General features: G+C 42.3%; 1 protein-coding gene across 2 annotated transcripts in view; it reads right to left on the reverse strand.

The window, feature by feature from the left end:
- The window catches only part of Trim26 (tripartite motif containing 26), a 28,010-nt gene extending 10,871 nt beyond the window's left edge, over positions 1–17,139 (reverse strand). The window contains exon 1 of one of the 2 annotated variants that reach the window (XM_015507456.2): positions 16,843–17,139. The gene's annotated coding sequence lies outside the window, so the exon portion shown is untranslated. Of the gene's footprint in view, positions 1–16,197; positions 16,373–16,842 lie in introns of those variants that run through there. The other variant, XM_015507455.2, reaches the window with a different exon arrangement.
- Between the last annotated feature and the right edge of the window lie 1,300 nt (positions 17,140–18,439).

Raw genomic sequence — 18,439 nt, forward strand, 5'->3', positions numbered from 1 at the left:
CCTTTAAAAAAGAATTAACATCAGTTTCAAATTATTCCATGAAATTTAAAGGGAAGGGACACTCCTAAATACAATCTATAAAGCCAATATAACCTTAATAACAAAACCAGACAAAGACACATCTAGGAAAACAAAAACTACAGCCCAACCTCCTGATGAACAGATACAAAAATCCTTAATATTATCAAACTCCATTCAAAAACACTATAAAAAGATAATCCACCATGACCAAGTGGGCTTCATCCCAAGGGTGCAAGGTTGGTTCAACATACACTAGTCAATAAATGTAATTATCCATGTAAATAGAAGAACAAGAACCATATGATCATCTCAATACAAGTAAAAATGGCCTTTTGATAAAATACCAGCAATGATTCATGTTAAAAATACTGAAGAAATTAGGGACAGAAAGAACTTACCTCAACATTATAGAGGCTATATATGTCAAACTCAAAGCCAACATCATACCAAATGGAGAGAAACTAAAAGATTTTCCTCTAAAATCAAGAACAAGATAAGGGTGTTCACTCTAGTCAATACAGTTTTCAAACTCTAGCCAGAGCAACCAGGCAAGAGAATGAAATTAAAGAGATACAAACAGGAAAAGAAGAAGTCAAACTATTGAAGCCAGAATTAGACAGGCTATCAGTGTAGATAGATAAATCGAGTCAGGTCGGATCAAGATCAAGAAGGCCAATTTTGAGTGAGTCTGGGAAGTTGGAGACTGTCCCCTGAGGGATTAAAATGTTAATTCTTTCAGAAAACTGGATATTTACATGTAGAAGAATGAAATTGGAACCCTATTTTTAACCCTACACAAAAGTCAAATCAAAATGGACCAAAGACTTAGGAATTAAACCAGAAACCTTGCAACTGCTGTAAGAAAACACAGGGTTAACACTCTACCATATACGTGCAGGTACCAACTTCCTCAAGACAACTAAAGCTCAAGAAATAAAACTAAGAATCTATAAATGGGATGTCATCAGTCTAAAAAACTTCTATACAGCAAAGAAAATAATTAAGAGTGTAAAGAGAGAGCCTATGAAATGGGAAAAAAAAATCTCTCCTAGCAACTCCTCTGACAGGGGACCAATATCCAGAATATATAAAGAATTTAAAAAACCCAATGCAAAAAAAAAAAAAAATCAGTAAATGGGCAAAAGAACCAAACAGAAATTTCTCAAAAGATGAAACATAAATGGCCATCAAATGTATGAAAACATTGTCAACATCTTTAACAATCAGGGAAATGCAAATAAAAACTACACTAAGATTTCATCTCACTCATCAGAAAAGCAATTATCAAGAAAATAAATATTAAATACTGGCAAGGATGTGGGAAAAGTACACTCATATATCGTTGATTGGACTGCAAATAAGTCACTTTGGAAAAGCAGTGTGGCGATTCCTCAAAAAATGAGGAATGGAACCACTACATGACCCAGCTGCTATCCTCCTTGGTATTTATCCAAAAGAACTAAAATCAACATTCTATAGCAACACAGTCACCTCAGTGTTTATAGCAGCACAATTCACAATAGCCAAATTATGGAATAAATCCAGATGCCTGTCAATAGATAAATGAATCAAGAGAATGTGGTATATACCCAATGAAGTTTCACTCAGCCATAAAGGAGAATGATAATGGTATTTGCCGGTAAATGGATGGAAATGGAGAAAATCATGCTAAGTGAAATAAGAGAATGGGTTGAATGTTTTCTCTCATATGTGGAAGCTAAAACAAAACAAGGGAAAGAAAGGAGTTGGGCAGGGGATCAGATAACATAAAGATCCGGGGAAGATCAGTGAAGCAGAAATAGAAGAATGAGAGGGAGGAAGAAAGGAAGGGGCAGGGAAAAAATATATTAAGAATCTAACAGAATCACATTATATATAGATATATAAATGCACCAAAGGGAATTTCTCATTCATGTATATGTAGAAAGTACCAATCAAAAATAAATAAAGGAGTGAAAAGAAGAACAGTAGAGATGGAGGGATAAAGGGAGAGGGAGAAATGGGGATTGAAATAAAATTCCTTATATGCATAATTTTGTCAAAAGGAACACAAATACAATGTTTAATTATAATATTCTAATAAAAAATGTAATCTGGAAAAAAAAAGTTTGGGGATATAGCTCAGATATAGCTCACTGGTAGAGTTCCTTTGGGTTTAATTCCCAGTACCAAAACAAAACAAAACAAAACAAAAAAAAGAGCAAAAAGTTTGAGTGTAATGTCTCCCTCTGCGTGTGTTTCCGCAGGCTATTCTAGGGTTTGGCCTTGGTTCAGTCCTGGAGGCAGTTGGACTCTAAACTCAGTCTGTCAGCAGAGCACAGCCTGGCTGTATTGGATTCACTCTCAACTGTGACTCTCCTGGTCAAGCAGGCCTGGTTGTTCTTGTCAGAGGTGACAAGATTCAGCACATTTGACTCAACAGCTGCCTTCTGCCTCTGACTCTGTGACAACATCACAGAAGTCATCTAAGTACTCCAGGCCTCAGTTTATCTGGGGAGAGTAATGCTTACCTCCAAGGGTTTTTAAAACTTCTGTGGTATGATACAACTGAAAGAAGCCTAGGCATGTTTATTTCCTCAGAAGTAAAACTAGGGGATTGGACCAGGTGACCTCTAGCATTTTATCCTCCTTACTACCATTCTAGGGTAACTTCATTCATTCTTAGTTAAATGAAACACAGAATATGAAAAAACTGTGTTCAAAGTACTAAGCATAAGCCTGGTACACAAAAGGAAATCTAGGAAAGAACCCAGACCCCTGGTTCCCCAAACCAGAGTATTCAAACCACAAAGAGAGTTGAGACTGAATGCAGCAGCAAGAGAATAAATGAGCAGAACCAACTAGGGTGCCAAGTGTGCTCCAGAGTTACAGTAAACAAAGTCTTCCTGGTGTGGGGCAGGAGTAGGGAAGTAGCTCTGCTGTAGATCCATGGATGGCAACTAGGATAGTGGCCAGGAAGCCAGCCAACAGGAGACAAAGGTAAGCAAGTGAAATGCAGCAACTAAAACCACAGGCAAATCAATATTATTATTGATATGTGCAATCAAAGTCTATCACAACAGAGTCCAGTGGCCTTTGTCAACAGTGACACTAAATACATAGAAATAAGGGCCTGATTCTATAAGACTAAAGAGAAAACAAAACAGGATTATAATATAGTGACTATAATACATAACGAGTGCTTTGTAAAGTACTATACAAATGTAAGGGATGGTTATACTGTGATACTAAATCCCAACTGGAAGCACTCATGGATTTAGATGTGTGACTTTAAGAGATGTAATGAGTGTGAAAAAACATGCATGTTCACAGCTCAAATGAAGGGATCAAGGCATTCAACTGGCAAATGAAGGTGTCATCAAGTTCCTCTAGGATATCAGTAAGGCTGGTAGAAATGCTGAGTTGCCTGCTCTTACTTTTGAGGAAATAGCCTGCCAGGCATTCTTCCAGTGGGAACACACTGTAAAGAACTTGGAAAGAAGAAAAGGAAGTGGTATGGGTAACTCTTGTGGGCTTTGGAGCCCTTTCTCATGCTACTTTGTTGAATGGCTTGGAAGTTTTAAAGCTGAGGTTTTTTTTGGATGGTTGTTGTTGGGGAAAAGAAAGTGTCATCTTTGGGGATGAGAATTTACTTTGCAATTTACTGGAAGACAAAAAGGACTATTAAGAGCTTAGCTATAGCTCCCCTCCACATAAAATATGGTAGTGTCACCACCAGGACAGGTACTGTCACTTAGCCAGGCTCCATACTGGGCTTCAGTGGATCTTCAAATGTCTTGAAACTATATAAAAATCATTGTACTAGATAAATAAAACTGCCTAAGGATTATAGAAAAACATTAATAAGTAGAGGAAACATAATAGAATTAGACACCATTTGGGGCTGGGAGTATAGTCTAGTGGTAAGAGCATGCATAGCATGCATGAGGCCATGGGTTCAATTCCTAGTACAAAAAAGAAAAGAAAGTTAAGGATAGAAAAAGAAAGAACATCTGCCATTATAACAACACAAGTATCATCAATAAATGCTAAAACCACAGATGAAAGATTTGTGGGGACAGAATAGCCCCCATGGTGCCAAAGTACACTGAATAGATTATTTCTTAATGTGCCCCTCCACTTCCGGTACTGAGGATTGAACCCAGGGGCACTCTACCACTGCATTGCATCACCAGCCCTGTTCATTTTTTATATTTTTGAGACAAGGTATTACTATATTGCTGAGGCTGGCCTCAAATTTATGATCCTCCTATCTCAGCCTCTGGAGTTGCTAGGATTACAGGTGTGTGTCACCACACCTGGAGCTAATGTTTCTTAATAAGGGAGAAATCTAGTGATCTTCTTAATCAAGTAACCAAATACAGCATCACTAACAGATGAGGCAAACTGGCATATGCTTCCTAATAAAGCATCATATGACTATACAGCATTATCTATAGAGATTTCTTGCCAAAAATGTGCAACATGAATGAATCTAATTAAGATTTTAGATTTGACTTCCAGTTTAGAGAAAATATGAAGGATAAAAGAACACTGTAGTATGTCACCACAGAAAAAGTGCTGATAGTGAAGTTAAACCACACCAAGAGGAAACAGACAAATCCAGAATGTGGGACATTCCACAAGACAAATGGCCTGGTCTATTAAAGTCAATGTCATAGAAGAGAAGTAAAAACTAAATGCAAAAAAAAAAAAAACATGAGTGGATCCTGTTTTTGTTTTTGTAATTTTTTAAGCTATAAAAATTTGGGGGGACTAATTTGAAAATAATTTGGGTGATTATTTCCTTAATGGCATTTATTGAGATCTTGAATAGGAATATTATATTTCTTGGCCATGGATTCTTCAGAATTCAGAGTGGCATGACTGAAACTTAATTTGAGCCAGGTGCAGTCACATACACTTGTAATCTAATGGCCTAGATTACAAAAAGCAAGCAAGCAAACAAACAAACATAAAAAACCCTCAATTTGAAATGGCTCAACAAAACAAAGTAAAAAGAAAAATATTCTGGGGAAAGAGTTTATAGATTCGATCACATTCTTTTTTTGGCAATGGGGATTGAACCTAAGGACACTCTACCACTAAGTCATACCTCCAGCTCTTTTTATTTTGAGAAAGGGTATTACTATGTTGCTTAGGGCTTCACTAACTCTCTTGGACTGGCCTTGAACTTGCAATCCTCCTGCCTCAGACTCCCAAGTTGCTAGAATTACAGGCATGAGCCACCACACCCAGCCTCTAGCTGAAACTAACAAAAATATTTAAATCATTGCAATAGAGATAAAAGTGTCTGAAACCTTGCAGAAGCTCAACACACATGTGCTGAACAAACAAATGGATTCAACGGAATTGAAGACAATGTTAATTGTATAGAACTTTTTTTTTCTTCTTCCAGAGTCTGCCCTAACTAGACAAATGAAACAGATCCACACTCGTTTTCAATCCTGTTACATTTAAATCTGGAATGTCCCCAAAAGCTCATGTATTAGAGGCTTGATTCTCAGCTGGTAGCACTATGGGGAGGTAGCGGAAACTGTAGGAGGTAGAAGTTGAGCCAGGAAAAGGGTACAGCCAGGAAAACAAAACAAAACAACTCAGAGCTAATGTCCCTAATTGAAGGGAACTAGTCTTTGAGGATGTGCCCTTGGGGACTAAATCCTGTCCCTGAGCCCTCCCTCTCCCTCTTTCTTTCTCCTGTCATGAGGTGAGCAGGTCTGATCCACCATACTCCCCCTTCCACCATGATGTGTTGCCTAAGAAGCCAGAAAAAAAATGGAGCCAGCCAAACTGGTATGATTTAGATATGAGTGTTCCCCAAAAGCTCATGGATGAGAAAATGCAAGAAAATTTAGAGGTGAAATTATTGGGTTATGAGTCGTAACCTAATCAGTACATTAATCTGCTGATAGGGACTAACTAGGAGGTAACCATAGGCAGGATAGGATGTAGCTGGAAGAGGTGGGTCATTGGGGGCATGACTTTGGGGTATACATTTTGTCTCTGGTGAGTAGAGTTTCTCTCTCTACTTCCTAACTGTCATGTCCTGAGCTACATTCCTCCACCACAGCCATCGGCTATGATGTTCTGCCTTACCTCAGGCACAGAGCAATAGAGCTGGTCATCTATGGACAGAGACCTCTGAAACTGTGAGCCCCAAATAAACTTTTCCTTCTTTAAAATTGTTCTTTTAAAATTACCTTTTGGTCCCAGAGGCAAACAAGCTGACCAATACAGCAACCATGGACTGAAATCTCTGAACTGTGAAGAAAAAAAAACAAAAAACAAAAACCTTTCCTACTTTTAAGTTTATTTTCTCAGATATTTTATCACAGTACTGAAAAGATGATGGACACAAATCTCACTGCTTGGTTGTACAGACTCTATCTGCATGTATACTGAAGACTGTGGTACTGCTAAATACTTACAAATAAGACCCCAGGTTTGAACAATACAGGTTCAAGTTTGGGCTCTGGGACCAAATAACCAGGTGACAACAACTTCTGGGCAATGGTATCTGCCAGTTATACATCTGAACAATATTTCATGTTCAGGATCCTCTTCTGAGAAAACTGAGGCTCAATGGATTTAGCAACCTGTCCAAGAACACTAGGGTTAGAAAGCAGTGTTTGTTGCCAATACCTCAGCCCAGTTCATCACACTCTTTCCCCAACCCAAGCACACTGTAAAATGGGGTCTAATGCCAGCTCCTTTGTTAGGATGCTCTGATGAGGTCATCTACATTGAAGGCTTTGTGAGCTGAGTCGTGCTGACAGAAAAAAAGGGACACATATTCTGCTGATACTGACCGAAAGTACCCTAGCCATCACTATTGCATGCTTTACATAAGGTAGTCCTGTTGGATAGCAGTTTTTCCTTTTCAGTGATGGAAGGAGGATCTCAATATTTCATAACTAGAGGAAATGAGGTTGGGTATGACAGACATGGGCAAACCAGAAAAGCTTTTCTTTTTTCCCATGCCCAGTTCTGTCAGATCCTGTGTATAATCATCCTCTCCAAAAACTCTTCCCTCAACCACCATTCCTCTATGGTTTTGACCTTTTTATCATTGTGCCTTCAGCATATTCTCTCTGATTATCTCCACAAATTTCCACAATAAGAGGCAAAAACCTTTACTCTCCCTTTTACACCTTGGATCTTGGGCAGACCATAAAAAAGAGTAGAGCCAGAAAAACAAAACAACACAACTCAGAGCAAATGTGGTCTACCTCCATTCCCTTTACTCATAAAACAATTTTAAATCCCAAGGAAGTTACTTCATGAATTACTTTGTACCTGAGGTCACATATCACTTCTGTGGGAGCATTCTTGTATCCCTTCAATAAGCTACAAGCCAGATGCAATTCTACCAAAAGAAGATGATGCTTCAAAAACTAAGGTCTGCGACTTCCTGGCACCCTCTTCATGGGCAGAACTGAGGATACTTTCTACCTTTGGCTGAGTTTCCCTTTCTCCATAATCCATTTCTGTCTTACAAGTAGATATCTAATCTACATATATCAACAGACTGGCAGGAGCTGACATTAATTCCTGGCAGTACATTTCAGCATGTGGAAACTATGAACTAAAACCTAGCTGAGGAAAGCATTGCTGTCAATGTCCACACCTTGTGGGCAGATACTGGCACTCTTTGCCTCCACCTGTGCCTGGGCCCAGTTCCAAAGGAAAGGGGTCAGAACTCTAGCCCTGTGCTTCTTAACAGCAGCCAGCTTCTGCTCCTGCAAGTGCTAAACCCTCACTCAAGACTCTATGGCTTCTTGTACCCTAATACGAGCAACATTTCCCCCTGCATCCTGCTGCTTTGGGTTCCTAGAAGCCACAGAGAGGTACCCTAGAAAACACTTAATCCCAGATATGTAATCTGAGGCTGAAGGACCTAGGTTTCCACCCTTGCCTCCAGACCACAGGTTCAGGGCCTCCAAATAATAGCTTCTTCTTCCTGTCATCTTAACATTTAGAGTCCATGCCCTGTGGGAATCTCGTTTAAGGGCTTTTGGGGCCCCAGATCAAGGTCCATTTCTTAATGCAAAATAAGTAAATTCTCCTAGAAGCAAGCTTTCAAAAGACACCTCAAGTAACCCAAGAAAGAACAGAATTCAGGGCAAAAACTTTTACTTTCCTTTGGCTGCCTACAAATATTGAAAAAAGAAAAAAAAGAATTCAGGGCAAAAAGCAAGTGTGATCTAGATGTGCAAACTAGAGGAGTGGCTGCACCCTAGCACCCAAATTTTATAACCCTGGTTGTGGCTGAGTACTGAGCACCAGGCTATCCCCAGGAGATCCTGGTGCCTGGACAGTGCATTTCTGTGGTCCCATGTGGGTTTTACTTTCTCCCACAGGCCAAGAAATAGTGGTGCTCCTAAGGCAGTGTGGGCCCTGTGTACCACCAGGACCAGGCTTTGAGAATGCTCCAAGCAGCAGCAATTCCCACGGGGTTCAGAGGCAGCCACCAGCTGGGAGGTAGATGAGACAAGGCTTTAAAGTGTCCTTGTCTTGCAGCCAGTCTACTGGGCAACCCTGCCTAAGAGAAAATTGGAAGTTCTAGGTGTTTGTTGACTGGAAATTTGTCTTATGTTGACTCATGAACCAAACTCTCTTTTGCCTACAATATTCCCGAAAGTCATCTGTGTGCTGTGCACCTGAGAATATAAGAAGTAATCTTGGGGCGCTTACCTAGCATTCTTGACGACCTGTGTTCAATCACTAGCACCATGGGGAGAATAAATAAATAAATAAATGAAAGAAGAAGGAATCCTTTATCCTCTAGTGGGATGGTTTGCAGCCCAAATGACACAAAAATCACCTGGGGAGGAGGCTTCAACACATACCTAGACCAAATGAGTCAGAATGTCAGAGGTGGGCCTGGCTTTGGTATTTAAAAGTAAAAAACAAAAACTCCCCAGGTGATTCTAATGTCTAGTCAGAACTGGGACATTAGCTGAACCCCTTTATTTAAAGATGAGGAATGTGAGGGTCAGAGCCTTGGCTTGACTTGGCTTGCTCAGTGGCAGAGCTTGTGGGAGATGCACCTCCCTGCCCAGAACTCCTTCCACTGCCCCACACTACACTCTGGGGTGTGGAGAATGAAACCTCCCTCACCACTAGAAGTGATGTGGAGGGACAGCCTCACAGGCAGAAGAATGGAGGGAAAGGATGGCTATGAGTACAAGGAATTGACAACTAGCCAGGGGTGGGCAGGGCAGGGGCAGGGGCACAGCAGGCCACTGGATTTGAGCAGAGGGAAGGTGGAGAAAAAGGAGGAACAAATTATGCAAGCCACATTAAGACTGGACTTAATCCTAACAGCTCTGGAAGCCACTGAAGGCTTAAGAAGGAGGATGTCACGATTCACTCAACAGCTAACAGGTTATCTACTGGGTGCCTACTATATGCCAGGCACTGAGGTTACAGAAGAGAACAAAAATGGCAAAGTCCTTGCCCTTCCAGAGCTTATAACTAGTGATATAATTGAATGATCCTTTAAAAGCTGAAATTGGATCCAATAGTGAGGATTATCAAACTCTCAGTGGTGTCCAATTTACTTAAACCTCCTCTCTCCTTTACTTTCAATGCTCTAGCCATTTTGGCTTTCCTTCTGTCCCTCAAGCATACCCTGCCACATGTTAAAAGTGTCAATATGCTTATGTAAACACCCCTGGATGAAACCCCTCAATGGCTTTCTGGTGCTCCAGGGATAGTCAAACTCCTTCCCTTCCATTCTTCTGGGAGGCCCCAGATAATCTAGGCCCAGCTCTTGTCCCCAGATCATTTCCTGACGCTCCCTGCCTCCAAATTTATCCACAGCTAAAACAAACCCTCTCTATACCTTAAAGTGCTACTGCATGTCCCAACCCAATATTTTAAAAATACTATTCCCTTTGCTTAGGCCAGCCATGCTGGCATACACCTACAATCCCAGCAATTTGGGAGGATCACAATTTCGAGGTCAGCCTCAGCAACTCAGTGAGACTCTAAGCAACTTAGCAAGACCCTGTCTCAAAATATGTAAATAAAAGGGACTGAGGCTGCAGATCAAAGCTCTCCCTCAGTTCAAAGGTGACAAATCTTAAGGCCTGTTAATCACACAACACACCCCACCCCTAGTTTGCTTCAGGGCAGAACATGACTACATAACTGCCAGTTACAAGGAGACTCAGTTGGGGAAGGGGGATTTTGGTGGTTTCTTGGTAAAGTGTCCCTGGGTTCAATCCCTAATACCAGAAAGAAAAGAAAAATGGTGCTTGGGATGTAGCTCAGCAGTAGAACATTTGCCTAGCCAGGGTTCCATCCCCAACACACACCCCGACCCCTCCTGACCAAAAGAAGCCACTAGACAAAGTCCATGCAATTATATGTCTGATGCAAAGAAGGTGGATGGTAGGTGTCTGCTGAAGGAATACAAGCAGTCCTAGCCTCTGTCCTTTTTCTCCAGCAAGATGGGAGAAAGGTGGTTTCTTCTTTTCCTGTAGAAGGGAGAACAGTGGGTTGCACAGCACCACTGGGTCACAGTATCCAAGGTTTGGCTCCAAAAAGGTGCGGAAACCAGGAGAGAAGAAAGTGAGAAAATAGTTGTGGTGGAATAAATTATAATAGTGCCTGCCCTTTACTTTAGTTTTAGACCTACACATGCATTCATAAACAGTATAATTTCTTTTTCCTGGTTTTGAGCCTCAAATGAATGGAATCATATTAACAGCATGTAATTTTTTGGGGGGGAGGGGTAATCAACATCATTTTGATGAGGCTCAATCATGTGACTATGAGCTGATTTTTAAACTTTTTGGTGCTGTTGTATAAACTTTAACACCATCTACTTCTGGCCATCTGAGTTTATTTCCAGTTTGGGACAATTATAAACACTGGTCCCATGAATATATGTGCACACATGTCCTAGAACACCCTTGCAAGTAGACACATCCTCAGCTTGATCAGAACAGACCAAACTGTTACCAAAATGAGAGTACTGGTGTATTCGAGGTGCTCCATAGCCATGCCAGCATCTGTTACTGTCAACTTTAAAGTTTTTGCTAATCTGGTGGTCAGAAATAGAATCTCATCGTATGTGTACGTTTTTAACAGTAAAAATATAAAAAGAAAAGAAACAACATGAGAGAAGCCCAATAATAGGAATCCTATAGCAGCAAAAGATATTGAATTCACTGACTTAACTAGTAAGCATTATAAATGTTTATCTTTGAGGGGAGGGGAGGGACCCACTCAGATTCCATTCTTCCTTCTTTTGGTAACTTCATTCAATTCCTTTCTGGGGATCCTGTGCTTAGGACAAAGCTCTCCCTCAGTTCAAAGGTGACAAATCTTAAGGCCTGTTACATATACACACACACACACACACACACACACCCCATCACTAGTTGCTTTAGGGCAGAACAAGACTACTCAATAGCCAGTCACAAGGAGACTCAGTTGGGGAGGGGAGATTTTGGTGGTTTCTTGGGAACATTCAAGAAGTAAGCTTGGTTTGAAGATACTAAAACAATCTTGTTAATCAGAAGGTTAGTCTCTTTGAAAATAAAGCCAACCCAAGTGTTGACAGACACAGCCAGAATGGCGCCTGGCATATTACCAGAAGGAGTGGTTGAGAGGTGATACCAGCGAGCCATTAAGATGATGATAATTAAATTAAGCTGTGTATAATTGCTGTGACTGGATGATGCTGGATTGAAACAGGCTGTGTATTCAGTTGTATATGGACCCCTGCTGTCCAGCAATAGGGCGGCTCCTACTGCCTCTTTCTCCCGGAGCTGGGTGGAGGGCGGAGGAAGTCCTGGTGGAGAGAGTTCCGCTTGTGGTGTGGTGTTCCTGGAAGAGCCGCGTGGGTGGCATTCGCTGGAGTTGGGGCAATAAAGGAGTTCCTGTTTGAACCTACAAGTGCCTCCTGGCGGCTCCGTTATTTTGTGCCCAGCCAGACTTCATCTACCCAAGAAGATGAAGATGAACTGAAGGATATCAGATCCTGAAGGCATCTTTCCAAATCCTGTCAGTCTGTACCTCAAGCTAGCTCTATGCTCAAACAATTTTTTCTTTCTTTGAACGTGTCTATCTTCAGCAAAAACAGGATACTGTCTGATCCAACAGAGGAAGTTATAAAGGTTATTAGGCTGAAATACACAAATAGCTTGTGCAGTCGATATATCTGCAACAAACACAGACACCCATCAAGGAGCAGTTCTCTGGCTAGCTTTCAAGGGTTGAACAAACCTGCTAGGACATAACAGATCACCAACTTGCTCTCAGCCATCATGGTCGCTCCCCACAGCTCCCATGAATTCTGAATGAGGAAACAGGGAGAATCTTCTTCCACTCTTTGCCAACCTTTCTAACCAAGGCTTGCAGTAGAGTCCTAGGCTAAGGCTAAAACATCTGGATTTTTACCCAGCCTCAGCAACTCTGCTGTGTCGCCCAGGGCTAGAATCTTGATCTTTCTGGACTTCACTAATCCTAACCCTAACCCATAAAAAAAAATGGAGGTCAGAGAATATAAAACCCATGCACACAACAAATTGAAATGAAGGTTTGGCAGGTACACCAACAAATTTAATATGCAACGTAAGCACAGTAATTGCTCTTAATAAAAGCAACCAAAGCAGAATAAACATAGCTAAAATCTTTGGTTCAGAAACACTAATATTTTTGTGCTGATTTTGGCAACCTATCTTTCTATCTTTTCTCTCTCTCTATTACACAGAAAAAGACCAGTTTATCATATCTAGTGTTTCAAGATCACAAATGAAGCCAATGAACTCAACATATATGGGTTAATGAAATAGAGATATTTTAACCATTCATAACCAGGGGGAGAAAGACATCTAAACCAGCAGTTAAAGGAGTCACTATTTTTCATCAAGGTTGAGACACCAATACCATCCATTTTATATTAGTTGTGTTCAATGATATATCATAAACTTAATTGGCAAAACGTTTTTCCAGTTAAGGGCATATAAAATAATATGGCATCTCATATTTGGTGAAATATGGTCTATCTCCTACAAAATGCTGCGAGCATCATCCTTCTTACACAAGGATCTTGTCATTCTCATACTTCAAAACTCATAGCTGAGGTTAAAACTGTATATCGGGACACACAAGGCACTCCACAATCTGGTTCCAACTTACCAGTCCAGCCCCCAACCCTACCTCACCCTGCCTGATGCTCTGACCACTACGTGTATAGGAAAGACGCCCCTTTCACAACTCCCCACTTTCTTCCTTGCCCTCCTACATGTTCTCTCAGGCAGAGCTCAGCCTTGAAGGCTTAAACAGGATTGGTTCCCTTATCTATGAGCTCCTTCCTGTTCCCCTACCTCAGTTACCTCCTGTAGTCTGGAGGTACTGTATTTCTATGATAATACTATCACACTGCCTCATACTTGGTATTTTTACCCCTCTTCTTACCCAATAAGAATATGAACCCAAGGGTCATGTCTCTTTTTATTTCCAGTATATGGCATAAAGTAGTGAAAGTAGTGTCTATAAAATGTTTGTGAAATTAATGTGTCACCAGACTCAGAGCCCCACTACTTCTCCATTCTCCCTAGCTTTCATCACACTCTCCCTTTCCACTTTACAAACTTGCTTCACAGCAGACTAAGAGATATTCTTGGCCATAAATATCACTCAGGTCTCCTGGGCCTACACACACACACACACACACACACACTCATTTTGGGGGATATGGGGGGAGTCAATAAGCTGGCAAATTCTAATTCATCTTGGATGACAGTCAAATTAAGCCTTTGTTTACAAAACAACTTCTCATTCTCTGTGTATTTTTTATTTTGATCCTGGGGGTCTAAGTCTGAAATCACCCCTGGATGCTCTATCTGAGGTCTGCAGTTTCTTTTTTTTGGGAGGAGGTACAAGGATTGAACTCAGGGGCACTTGACCACTAAGCAACATCCCCAGCCCTATTTTGTATTTTACTTAGAGAGGGTCTCACTGACTTGATTAGCGCCTTGACATTGCTGAGGCTAGCTTTGAACTTGAAATCCTCCTGTCTCAGCCTCCAGAGCTGCTGGGATTACAGGTGTGTGCCACCCGGCTATAGTGTCTTTTATGGTGGTTGAACCTAGTCTAAGTTCAGCCTGTTATTCCCTTGCAGGAAGTGACATCTAAGAAGTCACCTACTGCCCCCAGGATTCAGTTTCCTTACCTCTTAACATGGGGAAATGTTTTGCTAAGTTTACCAGCTGTCTGAGGTTCAAGAGAGGTCACATAAGTAAAAGTGTTTTCAATAGCAAAAGAGCATTATTAAAACAGGAGAAGCAGAGAAACCAACTTGAAAGAAATTTCAATGGCCAAAGCTCTAACAATTATGCAACAGAATAAAGTAGTACTGGATTATAACCCAAAGCATAAAATAAATATCTGAGCCCATAATGATATAAACAAATGATTGAATAAATCACTAAGTAGGGAAGAGGAGCTCAATCTCCCTTGTACAGAATTACAAATAATATATGGAGATACTTGCCCTCAAGGAGGAGGATCATTCACCCCCCACTCCCTACCTGTGGAGTGTACATAATGACTTCCTTCCAAGAATACAGTACACAAAGGGGAGAAAATAAGAGTCTGTAACTTTATAGTGAAGAAACCTCTCAGTCAGGTAATCAAGATCAGCATCGAGTCATAAATCATGATGACCTCATAAAACCCTTGAAATGATGTGATGAATATGGAAATCTACTTTGTGGTTTTCCTCCAAATAACCCATAAGACCAGTCTTAGGAGAAAAACAACAGGCAAATTCCAACAGAGGGTTACCCTAAAATATACATGTCCATTTGCTACAGTTTGGCTATATATAGGTATACTCCAAAGGTCCATGTGTTAAAGGCTTGCCCTTGGCACCACAGGAGGTGGTAGAAACTTTGAGAGGTAGGGGCCCAGTGGAAGGTCTTTACATCATGAGTGGGGGGAGGGTATGCCTTAGAAGGGACCCCAGTTTCTTCCTCTCTTTCTCTTCTTTTTGGTTCTCTGGCCATGAAGTGAGTAGAACAGAGATCAATAAATCATGACTGAAATCGCCAAAACTGTGAGCCAAAATAAACTTTCTCTCTTTTTAAGTTAATTATCTCACGTATTTCTTACAGTGAAGGAAAATGCATCAAAGGTCATCAAAACGAAGTCTGAGTAACTGACACAACCAAAGAGTCATGACAACAATACAATATGTTAACACAGATGGGATCATCAAACAGAAAAGTATTCAGGCAAAAAAAGCAAATCTGAATACACTATGGACTTTGGTCAACAATAATGTATCAATATTGCTTCATTATTTGCAGCAAATGTACCAGACTGATGTAAAACGTTAAGGGGTAAAATGTTTGGGGTATATGGAAGCTCTAGACTATCTTCTCAATTTTTTTCTTAAATCTAAAACTGCTCTAAAAAATAATGTCTACGAAAAAAGAAAACTAATTTTGAAACATTTTTAAAAATCTATGTTTAGAAAACGTGATTTTTTAAAAAAGTTGTGGAAAAAAAACATGCTAGGGATTATGATTTCAGCTAACAGTTAAACAGGAGGTTCAGGCATGCATGAACGAATGAATGTCATTCTCCCCTCTTTTGAAGCACACACAAATGGTTGTGGTGTCAAAATCTGGAATCTACTGGGAATTCTGAAATGTTTCCCTCCTATTTACTCCTTAAGGTTAAATTAATATACTTTTTTTCCTAAAGCTAAACAGGGATAAAATTAGCAGGGAAAATATACATCTCCAAGTGTGTGTGGTGAAACTGGTTTACTCCGACCCAAAGAAGAAGAAAGGAAAGGAAACTTAACTTTGGTCATGGAGTCGAAATGGCTATCTACAGGGCTCCAAGCCACCAGACCTTCATCCGGGTCCCGCTTACTTCTAGCCCTGGGGACTATAAGGGATTAGAGTCTGAGCTGGACTCGGGAAAGCTTGAAAGACTGACGAGGAAGGGCGAATGAAGGGTCAAGCAAGCAGGAGGGATTCGGTTGGCAGAGAGGACGCAACGAACTCGACCCCCTGCCCAGCCCGCCCGGCGGCCAGGCCGGGTTCTGTCCCAAGGCCCTGCGGCCGCATTCAGTCACCCCAAGCCTGGGGCGCGTGTGTGAGACTGCTGTTTCACGGCATTTCTCATCGGATGCCCCTTACTCACCAGTCCCGAGCCGCAAATCGAGGGCCCGGGTCGCTTCTCTCCCGCACCGGTCTGTTCCGGGTCGACTCAGGCTGGAGCAACCAGCGCGACAGCGCGTCCCCGCCCCGTAATCTCCCGGCTACTCGGTGCCCTCCGCCGAGATTTCTCCCCGATCAGCCCCGGGATTGGCCCCTGCTGAACTCCGCCCTCCAATGGGAACTTTAGTCTACTTGACGTCACTGATCACCGGGCAAATCCCCAGGCAGGGGCCGGGGGGTGGGGCGGCAGGGGCCGGGGGGTGGGGCAGCAGGGCCCGAGAAAAGGAAACTGAAAACGGAAGGGCAGAGACTGGTCAGATCCGCAGCCCAAGTTTGGTGCCTGCGGATATAGTTACAAGCTTTAAGGGAGTTAACTTATGAGGCCCAGTGAAGCACCCGTGTAGGACTCGGGTGCTATAATCCCTTCCTGGTCTTCCCCAGACGCCCCCACTTCCCGATCTCCTTGCACGGGTTCAGGGTCGCCGGCGGCTTTAATGCGAAGTGGCGCTCGCCAAGGCTCACCATTAAACGACTCCCTGTTCTCAACGTGACCTAAATTTGTTTCCAGGACAAGACAGAATCTTAACAAGCATATATTCTCAGGGGACTATTTACAAAAATTAACTACCATTTCCGAAGTGAGTCGCTGTATGTAAAATATCCTTCTGCAAGGCAGGCACTGTCCCCATCCGACAGGAAAGAAAGCTGAGGTTCTGTGAGCATAGGGGCCTAGCCCGGCTCAGTGGGACTGTTTCCGTTCTTGCGCGCTGAATTTAGAAACTACAAAACCCGCAAAGTGGACGGGGACTCGGGTTCCCAGGGACCTTGGTGGCGAGGTTTCCAAGAGGCTTCGGCGCGTCCCAGCAGCCCACGGCCCAGGAAGCTAACCACGACGAAGCATCCCGTTTTCTCAGCCTATGCTGGTTTCCTGCTCTGCCTGCAATCGCTGCACCTGGTCTCACGGCAAGGCCATCCCCTGTGCTGACGTCGCCGTATCCCAGGCACTGCTGCGTGAAAATACTCTAGACTGCCCGGCAGCTGGGAGGTTGCTACATTCAGTACTGGCACGGAGCTGGGAGAAACTGGCAAGAGGCGTTGAAGGTTCTGCTGTCCGCCAGTTCCCAGATCGTAAGAGTGGGATTTAGACAGAGGCGCGGGCCCACCTAGGCGGCGTTGTCGGTGCGTTGCAGGTGTTGGGGTGGGGAATTTTCATGACCTCGTGATCCTAGGGTCCTAAATCCTAAAACCCATCCAGCCTCCACCCATCTGCTGCTGAGGGCGAGGAAATTTGGAGTGAATGGAGGAGGGGATGGGACACAACTCTGGCAGGCCTATGCTCTGGATATGGTGTCAACACATTCTACACCCACCTGCTACCTGCTCTTGCAGGGTTGTGGGAAGAAAGTGTGTTTGAAATACTCTTCAAATAACATCATGCTACTAAGCTGTTCTCTCCCAGAATCCTAGGAGGTACTTAACTTGCTCAGTCCACTGGTCCAGCCCTTTGTAGTCTTTCCACACACACCCTTTTTGACTTAAATTCTCTGATACCTTTCCAGCACACTTGGGGGGGGGGCATGGAAGACCTCTGCAGGGCCTGGGGGTGGGAGAGGGCTGGTATGACCTCTTGTTGTCACCTTCTCATTTCCTGCATTTTAACCACTCACCCTAGCCCCTTGCATGGCTGCCCGATTCTTATCAGTCATGTTTCTGCTTAATTGGCATTTCAGAAAGGCCTTTCTCCATCCCTCAGTCTAAATCATGTCCAATTATATTTATTCTATGTTGATTTTTTTTAATGCACTGGTCACCATTTGAAAATATCTTGTTAATTTCTTTGTCCATCCTCCTCCTCCCCCTCAATGTAAGCCCCATGAGAGCTGAGACATAGCTTGTCTTTCATGCACATGGTCTTCACTCAATAAATGGATGTTGAAAGAGCTCAGCTTGAGTATTTCTAAATTCTTTCTAAAGCTGTATGGCTTTGTTTGGAAGCACTATCACTCTTGCACTGTCTTCTCTCATTATGTTACATGTTGGTTGATGCAGCTTCTCAAGTCTAACTAAAGACATTAGCGATGAACACTGGGAACACAGGTGGTTCTGAGGTAGGTTAAAAGAAATAAAAAAGATAGGAAGGATCAGGAAAATATAACTTCAATCTAAAAGCCTTATAGCTATGCTAAAGCTCTGCATATCTTTCCTCCTAGGCTTGTCACTCCCCA

Source organism: Marmota marmota, unplaced genomic scaffold (genome assembly GCF_001458135.2).
Source record: "Marmota marmota marmota unplaced genomic scaffold, marMar, whole genome shotgun sequence".
Lineage (NCBI taxonomy): Eukaryota > Metazoa > Chordata > Mammalia > Rodentia > Sciuridae > Marmota > Marmota marmota.